The following is a 12,870-nucleotide window of genomic DNA, read 5'->3' as shown; positions in this document are numbered from 1 at the left end:
GACTGGGGTGCAGGCCCGACTGCGGGCGTAGGAGCCACCTCGTGCTGATTTCTGTGTTTGGGGCACAGTTTCTCAACTTGGGCACTATTGACATCTTGGAACGAAGAATTCTTTAGTGTGCGGGCTGTCCCTGTGCATCATGGGGTGTCTAGCCGCCACTCACTGGGTAACAGGAGCCTCTGCCTTGGCTCAGTCACGACAATGAAGGACGTCTTTAGACATTGCCTGATGGCCCCTGAAGGACCAAAAATCGCTCTCCACTGAGAAGCACTGTGGCACCTTCTCACAGACGCGCGTGCACGATGTTTAACATGTTCACGCATGGTGTCTTTCGTGTGATTTAGAGCAAGAGACTGTATATATATATGTATATATATTTTTTCTTCTGGTTTTGTCCCCCTGTTCGTTTGTTCTGTGCCTTTCTATGTTTCTCTCTGTCCTCCCCCTGCCGTCTCTGCCTCTCTACAATTGTATCTGCTCCCTGGTCAAGGTCTCTGTGCTAGTGTGGGGCTGTGTACGCGTGTGTGTGGTTATGGTATATGGGTGTTTGCGCATGCGTATGTGGTTGCGGTATGTGCTCTGGGGTGTGTGTACAGTGTGTGTGCATGCATGTGTGTGTGGAGTGTGATCCATCACCAATAATTATTATTATTGTGTGTGTGGCTGTGCTTTGTGTGATGTGTCGCGTGTGTGGCTTTATTGCTGTGTGATGTGTGTGTGTGTGATATGCGTGTGTGTGGCTGTGCTGAAATGTGATATTATTATTGTGATGTGTGTGTGATGTGTGTGTGTGTGGCTTTGTGCTGACAATGATGTGTGTGTGATGTGTGTGGTTGTGCTGTGTGATGTGTGTGGTATTGTGGCTGTGCCAATGACGGTGTGGTTGTGCTGTGTGTGGCAGTGTGTCTATTGGCTGTGCTGGCAATGCGTGCGTGTGTGTATTGGTATTTTGCTTTGTGTGATGTGTGTGATATTGTGTGTGATATTGTATTGTGTGCTGTGTGTGTGTGTGTGATGTATGTGTGTGTGTGTGGCTACTGTCACACGATGTGTGTGTGATATGTCGCGTGTGTGTGGTTGTGCTCTGTGATGTGTGTGTGCTGTGTGATGTGCGTGTGTGTGGTTGTGCTGTGGTATTGTGTGCTTGATGTGTGTGTGCGTGTGTGTGTGATGTGTGTGATGTCGTGTGTGGGGTGTGATGTGGGGAGGACACGTCCGCGTCCATGGCTTTCGCGGGTCTCTGGGGAGCGGGGTTTCTTTCCCTTCTTTCTCCTGTGTCGGCCCCTTTGTTTTCTAGTCCAGCGGACTGTGTCGCCCCATCTCTGCCCCTGCGGAGGTTTCTCCTTAGCTCCGTTGTCACAGGCAGCACTGGCGAGGCAGGCCAAGGGGCCATGGTGGCAGAGCTGGCACCGGGCAGCGAGGGTGAAGCCACCAATCACTCAGTTTGGAGTTTGTTCCAGTCACTGGGTTCACAAGCCCCGTGCGTCAGCTCGTAAAGCCAGCTCAGGAGCGGGTGACAGATCAGCAGGGAGTGCACGTGCGCGTGTCACCGCACTGCCCGGGGCTCGGGCAGCATGCTGTTCTGCTAATGTCAGACTGGCAGCCCCAGGAGCGGGGCTCCAGTGCCGGGTCTGGGGCCACCTGGATGGGACTGGCTCTGGAAACCTCCGCGGTCCTTTCCAGCTCCAACCTGTGACCCCAGAGGACTGTGAGTCACCTGTGGTTCCCTGTGGCTCGCAGGTCAAGTGTCTGAAATGCTGCAGAATCGTCCTACGCTTTTCCCCCAAATGTGACCTTAGTCCATTTCCTCCCCCCAGGTGCTGGTCGTAGCTCCGCCCCGTAGCCCTCATTTCTGACAACCTGTCTGTCCTCATCCTTGAGCTGCCCAAGCGCTCATACCGGGGGACTTCGGACGGTCCAGCCTCACCTAAAAAGATCTGGGGGACGCCCAGAAGAAGACGGGCTGAGGAGCTGAGCTGGCGGTGGGAGCGGGGAATGGGGCGGGGCTGAGGCCGGGGGCTGGCGGGGAGGGCAGGCGAACGGCACCGTGCGGCCTGTGGCACCTTCTCGCAGACGCATGTGCACGTTGTTTAACATGTTCACACACAGTGCACTTCGTGTGAGATGAATCGGTGTCATGGCCATGTCTCAGAACAGGGTTGCATGCGTGCTCGTGAGTCGGTGTTCTGGCATCGTCCTAACTGTCGGTAGAGTTTTTAATTCATGGGCATTGGTTCTTCTGGACCCTTACCCTTTTGCAGAATGTGCCCAAGGGCATAGTTGGGCATATGGGTGTAGAGCGTGTGGGATGGAGGCCATGAGCAAGCACCCTCCCCAGTCAGCCACGTGTCCCCGCCTCTCCCGCCCCACCTCTGCAGGGAAGATGTCTCCGTCTATCTGCAGTCCCCACTCACCTGCTCAGTGACTCTGAGCATCTCGTTTCCAATATTCCCTACCAAGGAGGTGACAGGGAAGCGGCTGAGTGCCAGAGGGAGCCCCACCGAGCTCCGACCTGACCCTAACTCTACCTGGGGGGTCTCCGCAGGCTGCGGTCACGGTGCACAGCCCCGGTGTGGCCCCTCTGGAGACAGGGCAGTGCGCAGGAGGGTGTCGAAGGCCACGGCCATGCCTCCCGAGCCTGTGTGCCCTTCCTCCCTCTTTCTCTCTCTCCCTCCCAGGCCCCAAAGTCTTCTCCTTTCCAAGGCTGGGCCCCCCTGCTCTGCTGCCTCCCCCAGACTCTGTCACCCGACCTTACCTCATCCCAAACTCCTTTATTTCAGGTACTGAGGAAGAAGTCATCCAGGAATTAAGCCCCTGAAATCTGCACAGACCCCAAAGAACTCTCCGACTATGGTGAATGAAACACGAGGCTGGCTTCTGGAAGAGGCAAAGCAGAGGGGGCCATAGTATGTGATCGGGAAGTCTGCATTCCAGCCCCAGTCTGACCAGAAATCGCTGTGACTTTGGCCAGGTCACTTACCTTTAGTTTCCCGGTCTGCAAAACTCACGACTCAAGTTTCCCTGTTCCTTTCGACATGCCCCACTCCCCCAGAGAGCCCCCCTCAACTTCCGCCTGCAGAAGGGCTGGCGTTCAGAAGCACCTCATATCAGAAGGGGCTCTGATCTCCCAGGTGACATCTGTCTTTCTTTGTCTCTGCATCACAGGGGCAGATGTCCACCCAAGCAGAGGAGAGAGAAGAGGTAGGCAGGCAAAACAGGGGTGCATGGCTTCTGGCCATTCTCTAGCCTTACAAACAGCAGGACCCTGTGGTCTGTCATTCTGGGTGAGGGGAAAAACCTCCACCATGGGGATTCCCCAGAGACAGGGCTGGGGACCAGGCGCGTGGTCCTTCAGACAGGCAGGGAGGGCTGGCTCTCCGCTCTGCTCCATTCCACCCTGGGCAGTGGGACACTGGGCTCAGAGCATGCGAAGCCACTAAGCCTAGAGTCAACAGATTGCTTTGTGGCTCAGGAGACAGGATCGCTATTAAAACGCCAAACCCAAAGCCAAACCATTTCCAAACTATGTTCAACCTGGAAACCGCAGCTTTCTCCAGCAGCAGCTCTGCAGTGGCGCGTTTCATCAGCATCTCCGCCCCTCCCCCCGCCCCTGCCCAGTTTGTCCACACTTCTTATTCTTTTTCTGTCCCCATCCAACAAACTCGGTGACAGGACAACAAGGGGGTCCGAAGAAGTCTTTCAAATTCTATTTATTTAGCACACGCGCTCACCCAGACACCCCGCCACCTCTGTCATAAAAACCAAGCAAAATGCCAGACTCGCTCTACGTCGGGGCAATTGTTGACTGCAGGCAGCTCACACCGTGGGGGTGGGGGGAGCAGGGGAGCAGGCAGGCGTGCTTCCTCCTGATGGCAGGGTCTGAGAGGCAGGGGACGGCAGGAAGGAGCAGGGCAGAGGAGGAGAAGATGCTGGGGGCCAGAGAGGCAGACTGGGGAGTAGACCTGGGGGAGTGGGCCTGCTGACCCCACAGCCAGGCTTGTAGCTTCGCCCTTGGACGAGCAGCCTCGGGGAGGGGGTGGGCCGCCCCAGGACTGCAAGACAGCACAAGGCTGGGGCACAAGGGCCAGGCAGATTCTGTGACAGATACCTAAGCAGGGTGTGGTGGGAGCCAAGAGGAGGGTGGAGAGCCAGGAGCCAGGGGACCAGAAGGTGGTGTCCCAGATGGGTACAGGGAGGGACTGAAGCCAAACAGTACATCCTCCAGGTGGCTATTGGGCAATTCTGGACCTACCTGGCAACAAGAGCAGGAGGTCCCTGGTCAGCCACCTCAATGACAAGTACCAGGACAGAAAGTACTAGAGACTATTCTGTACCTCCCCCCACCTCCCCTGGCCCACTGCACCAGCACCCGTCACGCCCTCCGTGTGTGGGGCCCTGTGCCGGTGGGAGTGGAAAGTCGGGTGCATTTCAGCGCATCTGCCCGGGCCACGCGCAGGAGCCCTCGATAGCGCACTCGATAACGCACGCTGTGATCTCCTGATAGGGATCTGCTCACTGGCCAGGGGGAATCAGCATGTCACCCACATGCTATGTCCTGGGGCCAGTTCTCAGGCCCCGGGCTCACCTTGCTGCCTCCTCCTCCTCCTCCTCCCAGCCTTGCTGAAGTTCCCCACAACGAAAGCTGACTTAGATGTGTCCCCAAGCTGCAGAGAAGACCGGGAACCATTACGCAGTCAGGGCTGTGCACAGTCCCGGGTGGGGAGGGAGAAGCCAGAGCACAGGGCTGCCTGCTGCCTGCTGCCGTCTGCACCGAAGGCGCCGGTGTGCGATTCTGTGGCTGAGGTGCAGTGCCCGTCGAGGGTGGCTGACGGACGGACTCACCCGTGCACTGTCCGAGGTATGCGAGTGCCGTGAGCTAGCATCGTGCCAAGCTGTCTATGAGTTGTACCGTCTGTGTTAGCCCTTGCTGCAGACTTGATGTGGAGGGCAGCACCCCAGCTGCCCGGATCAGGATGTGTCAATCTGTCCACAGAGGCAGGTGCAGGAGCTATTGTGGGGACAGGTCTCTCCAGGAGCCCAGAAGCCCTGGGTTATCGTCTGGCTCCGCACTAATGAGATCCGTGACTTTGGACACACAATCTCTCCGAGAATCAGCTTCCTTGCCTTTAAACGGAGGACAGTCATCCTGCCCTATGCACTCCACAGGCTTGTTGTCAGGATTAAAGATAAGGGACATGAAAAGACTTTACATGCGAACAGCGTCATGTGCATGCAAGTCATTTGCTTTATTATCTTTGCTTGGGTGGGAATATTTGAAATCGACCACGACCAGGAAGTAACTTTTCGGTAGAGGTATTGTCTTGGGGGCCCTGCATCTCGTACTGGCAGGAGCATAGGCCTTGAGGCCAGATCAGTTTGGGTTCAAAGTCAAACAGCTAATTAGCAGTGAGAGATCTTGGGCAAATTAGTCTACCTCTCTGAGCCTCAGCGTCCTGTCTGCAAAACGAACACAGTCAGGTGGGTCACCTGACCTCACGCCAGGCCCCGCCCTCTCTGGGCCTTAGGTGCCAGTCTGGAAAAAGAGAATGACAACAGCTAACGAGCAGGCCGGCGCTGAGAATTAGATGCAACCGGAGTGGGAGGTGCCTGGCCCGGGGCAGGTGCACAGGATTAGCCTCTGCTTTATTCTCTCCGTCTTCTCTTCTGCTGCTGTTCTGGGGTCCTGAAGCCCTGTCAGTGGCCAGCGTCCCCTTCCGTGGGCAAATCCCCCCCTACGGGATCAGAGCAGATCCGACCTCAGACTGTTACCACCTGCACAAGGTGGGTGTCCGTACCATTCATCCCACGGCCTGCACCCCGTTTCCCTCCCAAACGGAGCGTTGATCTCGGGCTCCCGTGCTCCCCGTTGAAGTGAGTGGGGAGGAAACTGAGTCTGTGGCTTTTCCCCGTACCAGGCTCAGAAACCACGTCAGGCCCGGCCCGGTTCTGGAAGACGCCTCGCAGCAAGTATCTGGCGTATAAACTCCAGCTCTTGCCTTGAAGCTCAGCTCGAATGTCATGCTCTCTCTTTTCTGCCCCCTGCAGACCGGATGCCAGCCTCCTCTGTGCTTCGACCGCCTCTCTTCATTGCCCCTCACATGAAGCGTGGCGCTGCAGTAACACGTCCCTTTACCTGCCCGAGTCCCCCGTCTGCAGATCCTCAGAGGCAGAGGCTCGACCCTGTCATGTTCTTCTCTCTCCCTACCCGAGAACCTGGCGTGGAGTCTGTGTCGAATTGTGTTCTATGGAGAAGGGTCTGTGCCAAGGAAATGGCAAACTATTTAGTGGGTGTGTTCCCTTGCCTAGGCCCAAAGGCAAAAGTGGGTCAGTGTGCAAGAGAGAGGCCCAGAAGGTGACAGGGGAACAAGGGAAGGTGGCCGGGAAGGGCGTGTGTGTTGGGGTGGGGGGCCATGGGAGGTGCGTGTTTGTCAATCCCCAGCCCACACACGGAGACAATGGCTTCTGCCATTGAAAGATTAATTGGCCTGCAGAAGGTAGGAAGTGAGCAGCACCTGGGGTGAAGGGGAGGGTGTGGCGTGTGCGCAGAAAGGCACCTGTGGCTGCGGCCACTCCCTCCATCTCCCCCTCCTGGCTGGCCTGAGACCCAGGGTCAGGGAGCGATCACTGACCTAAGGCCCGGAGGGTATGGGTCAGAGGCCATGGGGCCTGGGAGCTGTCTCTTTCTTGCTCACCAGGTTCTCACACAGAGGGAGAGAGAAGATAAAGAGGCAGACAGATTTCTCTGGGAAAAGACAGAGCGATTGGCAGCAGCCACCTCCAGACCCGGTTTATGAGGGGAGGGGAGGGCCCGGGTCTGAGAGTCCTGGGAAGAGAGACTAGCCATCCGTTTGGGGCTGGGTCAGAGGTCACCCTCACATAGCCACAAGCTTCGATCTACCTGTCTCTCTCCCTCACCTTCTTATCTCTGAATTGGAAGGCAGTGCCTGCCTGGAGAGGGATGAGGAAAAGCAGAGCGAGCAAGAGCACAAGAGGTGAACGAGGGAGAGGCGTAGATGCGCGATCACGGCTCTCCCCACCAGTGAGCTGTCAGCGATCACGCGGATGCCACTACGCTCTTCATAACCATGTCAGGCAGACACGTCAGGAACCAACAGCGAACACCACGGCAGAGCGGAGCGCTGAAGCTGGATTTGCACCCGCACGCCTCCTCCCTAAGGCGCCCTGGCTGTCCAGTGGGGATGCTCACGGGACCGAGAAAGCTGGCAGAGGCGAGCTGAGCGGCCCTCGGCTTAGCCCAGAGCCCAAGACAGCCGCTGGCCCATGGAGTCCGCGGTGGGGGGCGGGGGGCCGGCGATGGTGTTCTCTTAGGGGAATCTTATGGCAGCTCCGCTCGGTTGATGACACAGCTTGACCAGGAAGGAGTTAGGCACATAACCAGGGAAGGAGCGAAAGCATTGCGGGAAAAAGAGAGGTCCTTTAGGAACCGTCTGTGCACGTGTGCACACACACAAGCAGACGCCCCCTCACAGAGGGCCGGCACACGCACGCTCAGTGCCTCCAGCTGCAGCCTGGCCTTGCACAAGCCCCTGGTCCCTCGGGCCCCAGGGCTATAATCGCCGCCTCTTCCATGCCAGGATAACAAAGAAGTGGCATAAGTGAAAGAAGCAGGTGTGTCCAGTCCTGCCCCAGGTGGCTGCCCCTGGCTGCCCCCGCCCCCCAGGGCACAGCGAGTGCGCCGCACTAGCCAGCCCACTCAGCGTCACGGTCAAAGTGTTCCTTTCTCTGCACATTTCTCATTTATTTACCGCCCTCCCCCCGCCCCCGCCCACCATTAGCTTTTAAGAAACAGGTGGGCCTGGTCTGGAGAAGGAGCTGACCCTGGCCCCACGCTGAGGTGTTTTCTCGGCTTTTCATCGTGTGAACTCAGGTGTGCACGGGCGCCTTGTAGATGCCCCAGGTTGCTCTCGCTCCAACTCCATTTTCCCGCCCCGCCCTTGCTGGGCCCGTCAGCCCTTTCTTCACCAGCCTCCCCTCTCCCTTCACCCCTCCCTCAGCCTCAGGAGCCAGGAGCTTCTCTGGCATTCCTTCAGTGAGGCTCAAGGGAGGGACACGGACCTCTGCCGTCCCTTCCCGACGCTGCCCGCAGAGCCATCATTCCTCAGGGGCCCCACGACCATTCTTACCAGAACCCAGAACCTGGTCAGCAGAACACCTTGCGAACAGTTGGGAGGAGGCGTATCTTTGAAGCCCAACGCCTGCTGTGAGAGCAACACCTGGCTCCTCTGTCATCTCCCTGCCTCTGGCCTGCGAGGCAGGCAGGAGCGAGAATATTCTGCGCTCTATATTTTGAAGTAAAAGTAGGGGGTGTGGGAAGACGGGGGTGGAGAATGGTAACTATTTGGGGGTACCCAAAGAATTCCTTAGGCCAAACAGCTGTTTTTCTCTACTCGCCATCTCTGTGTCGGGAGCCCCATCGATGAAGCTGGCAGCCGCCCGTCAGGCCCAGACATCTGCCAGTCATCTGAGCCCTTTGGCGCATGGCCCACTTACCCGACCTGCCATGTGGTGCGGCCGTGGCTGAGCTGGCCGCTTTTCCTTTCTCGGCCGGGCTCCCGAGGGCAGACACACAATCTTGTCGACTGCCTTAAACGCTGCTTTGAGAAGAAGCCACACGCCAGACGGTTTGGTCAGATCCGGCTCAGAGCTCTGACGATGGGCTTCTCTCTTCTTTTCTTCTTCCTTGTAATTTTCCCTATCTTCTCTGCTTCTTCCTCCTCTTTCCCCTTTTCTCTGTCTCTCTTTTTCTGTCTCCTTCTCACACACCCAGAGGTATATATACCACACGCATGTGTATGCACTGGGAAATTTCTCAACGATCACATCCGTCTTGGTGCTTTTCCTAACGGAAGTGTTTCCACCCCTATTATCTGCTCATTTTTAATTATTACAACCCTACTCAAAGAAAGATTTTTTTGTGTTTTTTGTTTTGTTTTGTTTTTTTACTACTTTGACAGGTGGGGGAAAAACGGAAGTATGGACACTGGGAGAACTTAGAATAAAAAAACAGGTCGATCCTTCATAGATTCAGTTAATGGATATTTATGACGCACTAGGTGGTACCAGGAATTGTGCCACGCACGGGGGACACGAGGCCGAATGAGGTAGACGTCATGTTTGCTTTCGTGGAGTTTATAATCTACTAAAGAAGATGGACATTCGAACAAGTAAGTTCAATAAAGCACAGGATGTGCAATCAAAGGAAGATACGGGTGGCCTGGAAACAGAGCAGGTGTACTCTAACCTGGCCTGTGGGACAGGGACACCCCCCCCCCACACACAGACATACGCGCGACCAATGCAGGATCAGGTTGAGAACTGGAGGATCAATAGACGTTACAAAGATGGAAGCGGGGACGGGTGCAGAGAGGTAGAAAGGCACGGAAATTGTGAAGGCCGAGGAGGAGGAGACTGCAGCACCGTTCAGCACTAATAATAACTTAGCTCGGTGACACAGTGTGCCAGAGGGGAGGTTGCGAGAGTCGGCTCGTGGGAGGGCTTTTGGAAGACCACCGTTTGAGGCGAGAGTTGTGTCTGGCAAAGACCGTTTTGGCTGCAGGGGGAACTATGGGTTGGAGAACCAGGATGGCGAGCGGATAGAGCAGCTGGAGACCTCTTCCTGTGCTGCCGCCAGGACACAGTGCTGGCCCGTTTCAGAGTTATAATAGGGCTGGGAGAGGCAGAGCCCCACGAGAGGTTTGTTTATTGTTATACTGGCATGGAACGTTCTTCAAAATATATTAAGCGACAAAAAGCAGGAATGGTTTTTCTAACATATTGTATAATCGCATATGTTCTTCAGAGGAATATATACATACATATGCTTAGATACGCATAGAGTATTTTCGGAAGGATAAAAAACAAACTTTTGTACGTGAACGTCCCTGGGAAGAACACCGGAAGGGCCGGAGAGAGAGGGAGGAAAGCTTTCATTCCCCATGTATCTTGTGCGCTCTTTGAATTTTGTACCATGTGATGTATTATTAATCAAAATTAGTTATTTTTCAAAGGCGATGTTTTAGGCAATAGAATCCACGAGACTTGAAATTTGCTGGATGGGAGAGTCAAGACAGACGTGTAGATGATGCCTAGAACGCTGGCTTGGGCAACTTTTCCTATCAGTTAGTTGGGGGCACCGGTGGAGGAGCAGGTTTGGTGAGGATGGAAAGCTGTTCCGTTTGGAACATGTTGAGTTTGAGGTGTCTGTAAAATATCCAGGAACGGCTGTTCGATAGATAGACATCCAAGCTGTTCATGCCTAGAGCTCAGGTGACAGATCTAAACTGCAGATATAGAGAGATGGGAATCAGAAACGTACATGCTAATACAAGCTACAGAAGTTGATGGGGCTACCCAGGTGATGAGGAAGACGGAGAGCCTGTAGACCAAAAATATTTAAGAGATTGGTAGAGGGGAAGCCGATAGACATGCTGAGAGGCGGTGAGTGGTTGGCTATAACCCGAATACTACAGAGAGTTTAAGCAAGACCGGAGGGTTCAGTGTACTTAGCTACAGGTGGATAGATAACCTGGATGAGAGTGATGTCAGTAGCGAGGAGAGGTAAGGTCAGATCGCAATGGACTGAGGACTCAGTGTGGGGTCGGTGGCGTCTTCTCTTAAGAAGTTTGGCCCTGAAGAGGGAGTAAAAACGATAGGGTGACTGTAGCTGGAAGGAGAGGCGGAGGGCGTTTGCGATTTGTTTGAAGATGGACAAGGACAGAGCATGGCTGTGTGATGACTGGGGGGGGCGGGCGGAGGAGGGTGAAGACACACGCATGAGAAGAGTGGAGGAGACGGCGATGGACACGCACGACTGGGGAAGGACAGACACAGAGGAAACCGGATCCGGGACACAGACAGGAGTTCGGCTTTCCACAGGAGAGGAAGTGCTTCCGCGGGGGACGGGAACACGAGGAATGACGTGACGGGCGCCGGTGCACCCACGGGTGCGAGTGTGTGCGTGCGCGTCCATGCGGTCCTCGCCGTGCCAGTGCCCTGTGCTCCGCACGAGAATCCGCACGGACCTGTCCGCGCTTCACAGATCTCGCCTACCATCTCTTGGCTCCTCTAGACTGCGGTCCTCTTAAAATTAGCATGGCGTCTTGGTGAGGGTGATGATCAGGCTGAGATGAGAAGTGAGGGGCTGGAGGGAAGTGGGGGCGCTGCACGCGAGGCCCTGTAACGGGCGCCTTGGACACCAACTTCCCACTTTCCTTCCAGGAGAGGGGCGGCCCATCTTCTGTTATCGGCATCCATCCAATGACTCAGCACAGGGTCACAGGGTCACAGGGTCACAGGGTCACAGGGAAATGTGACTGGCAGGAGACATAGCCAGGAGCTAACTCCAAGCACAAGGATGATTAGCTGCTAATGAGCCACCTGAGGGACAAACCAGGGACTGACCGTAAAAAAAAAACTGGGACAGTCCCTTCAAGCACAGAAAGGCATAATTTACCACACATACTTAAAGACACACAAGGATGCAAATGAGATACAAACGCTTTAGACTCTGAGCCTCAAAAAGCAAGGATGAGACAACTCAGGAACAACAAAAACATCCACACGATTCAAACATGGGCAAAAGACTTGACTAGACATTTCCTTAAAAAAAAAAAAAAAAAAAAGATTTTCAGATGGACAAAAAGCTGTTCCATGTCATTAGCCATTAGGAAACGCAAATCGAAACCACAGTAAGATTCCGCGTCGCACCCATCAGGATGGCTACTATCGAAAAACCCCAGAAAGTAACAAGTGGGGACGTAGAGAAATCGGAACGCTTGTATTTTGCTGCAGGAAAACAGTATGGCGGCTCCTCAAAGAATGAAGTGTAGATTTTGCCATGAGATCCGGCAAGTCCAACTCTACTCCCAGAGGAGCTGAAAGCGGGGCCTTGGATAATGACACGCCAGTGCCCACAGCCATATTACTCCCAACGGCCAAAAGGTAGAAACAACCCAAATGTCCATTAATGGGTGAAAAGATAAATAAAATTTGCATCTGCATACAGTTAAATTATTATTTGGCCTTGAAAGGGAATGAAATTCTGATACATGCGATGAAATGGATGAATCTTGAAAACATTATGCTGAGTAAAATATGTCAGCCACGACAGAACTAACACTGTAGGATTCCACTGTGATGAGGTGCTTAGAACCGTCCGTTTTATAACAGAAAGTAGAGTATTGGTTACCAAGGGCTGTGGGGAGGGGAGCCTGGGGAGTTAATGTTTAGTGGGTACAACGGCGTCACCTTAGGATGATGAAAAAGTTCCATAGGTGAATGCCGCTGAATACAACAATGTGAATGTGATTAATGCCACTGAACCGTAGACCTAAATGGGGTTAAAATGGTAAATTTTATGTTCCATGTATCTTACCACGATAATTTTTTTTTAATAAAGCAAGAATAAAGAACCTTTCCTCTTGCGGGGTTTGGTTGCTAGATGGGGAGACAGTCCTGCCAGGGTGTATGAGGAAGAGAAGGGCCAGGACCTCAGGGCCTGGCCTGGCTCTCCCAATCCGGCCTGTGGGCGCAGGCCGGCTACACAGCTGACTACTTCCTAGTGCCTGCAGGGGGCAGAGGGAGGGATGGTCCAGATCGTAGTCTGGCAGCCCTAGCTCATGTCTTTGACGGCCAAGTCCAACTTTGCTGGACAAGATACCTTCTTTTCCTAGGATGTGGGACTTCCAAGAACCCAGAAGGTGTGTGGGACGATGGATGCCCACGGCCCACCTCCAGAAATGCTCAGGTGAAGGATGAGGCCTGGTCCTGAAGAACTGTTCTGTCCACCCTCCCGTGGCTAACGGGCATGGACCTTAGCTACCTGCACAGGAGAGTGTCTCTCTCTCTGCC

Source organism: Pteropus medius, unplaced genomic scaffold, assembly GCF_902729225.1.
Source record: "Pteropus medius unplaced genomic scaffold, Ma_sr-lr_union100, whole genome shotgun sequence".
Taxonomy (NCBI): domain Eukaryota; kingdom Metazoa; phylum Chordata; class Mammalia; order Chiroptera; family Pteropodidae; genus Pteropus; species Pteropus medius.
The sequence above is the reverse complement of the archived record's forward strand: the minus strand, read 5'-3'. Positions refer to the sequence as shown.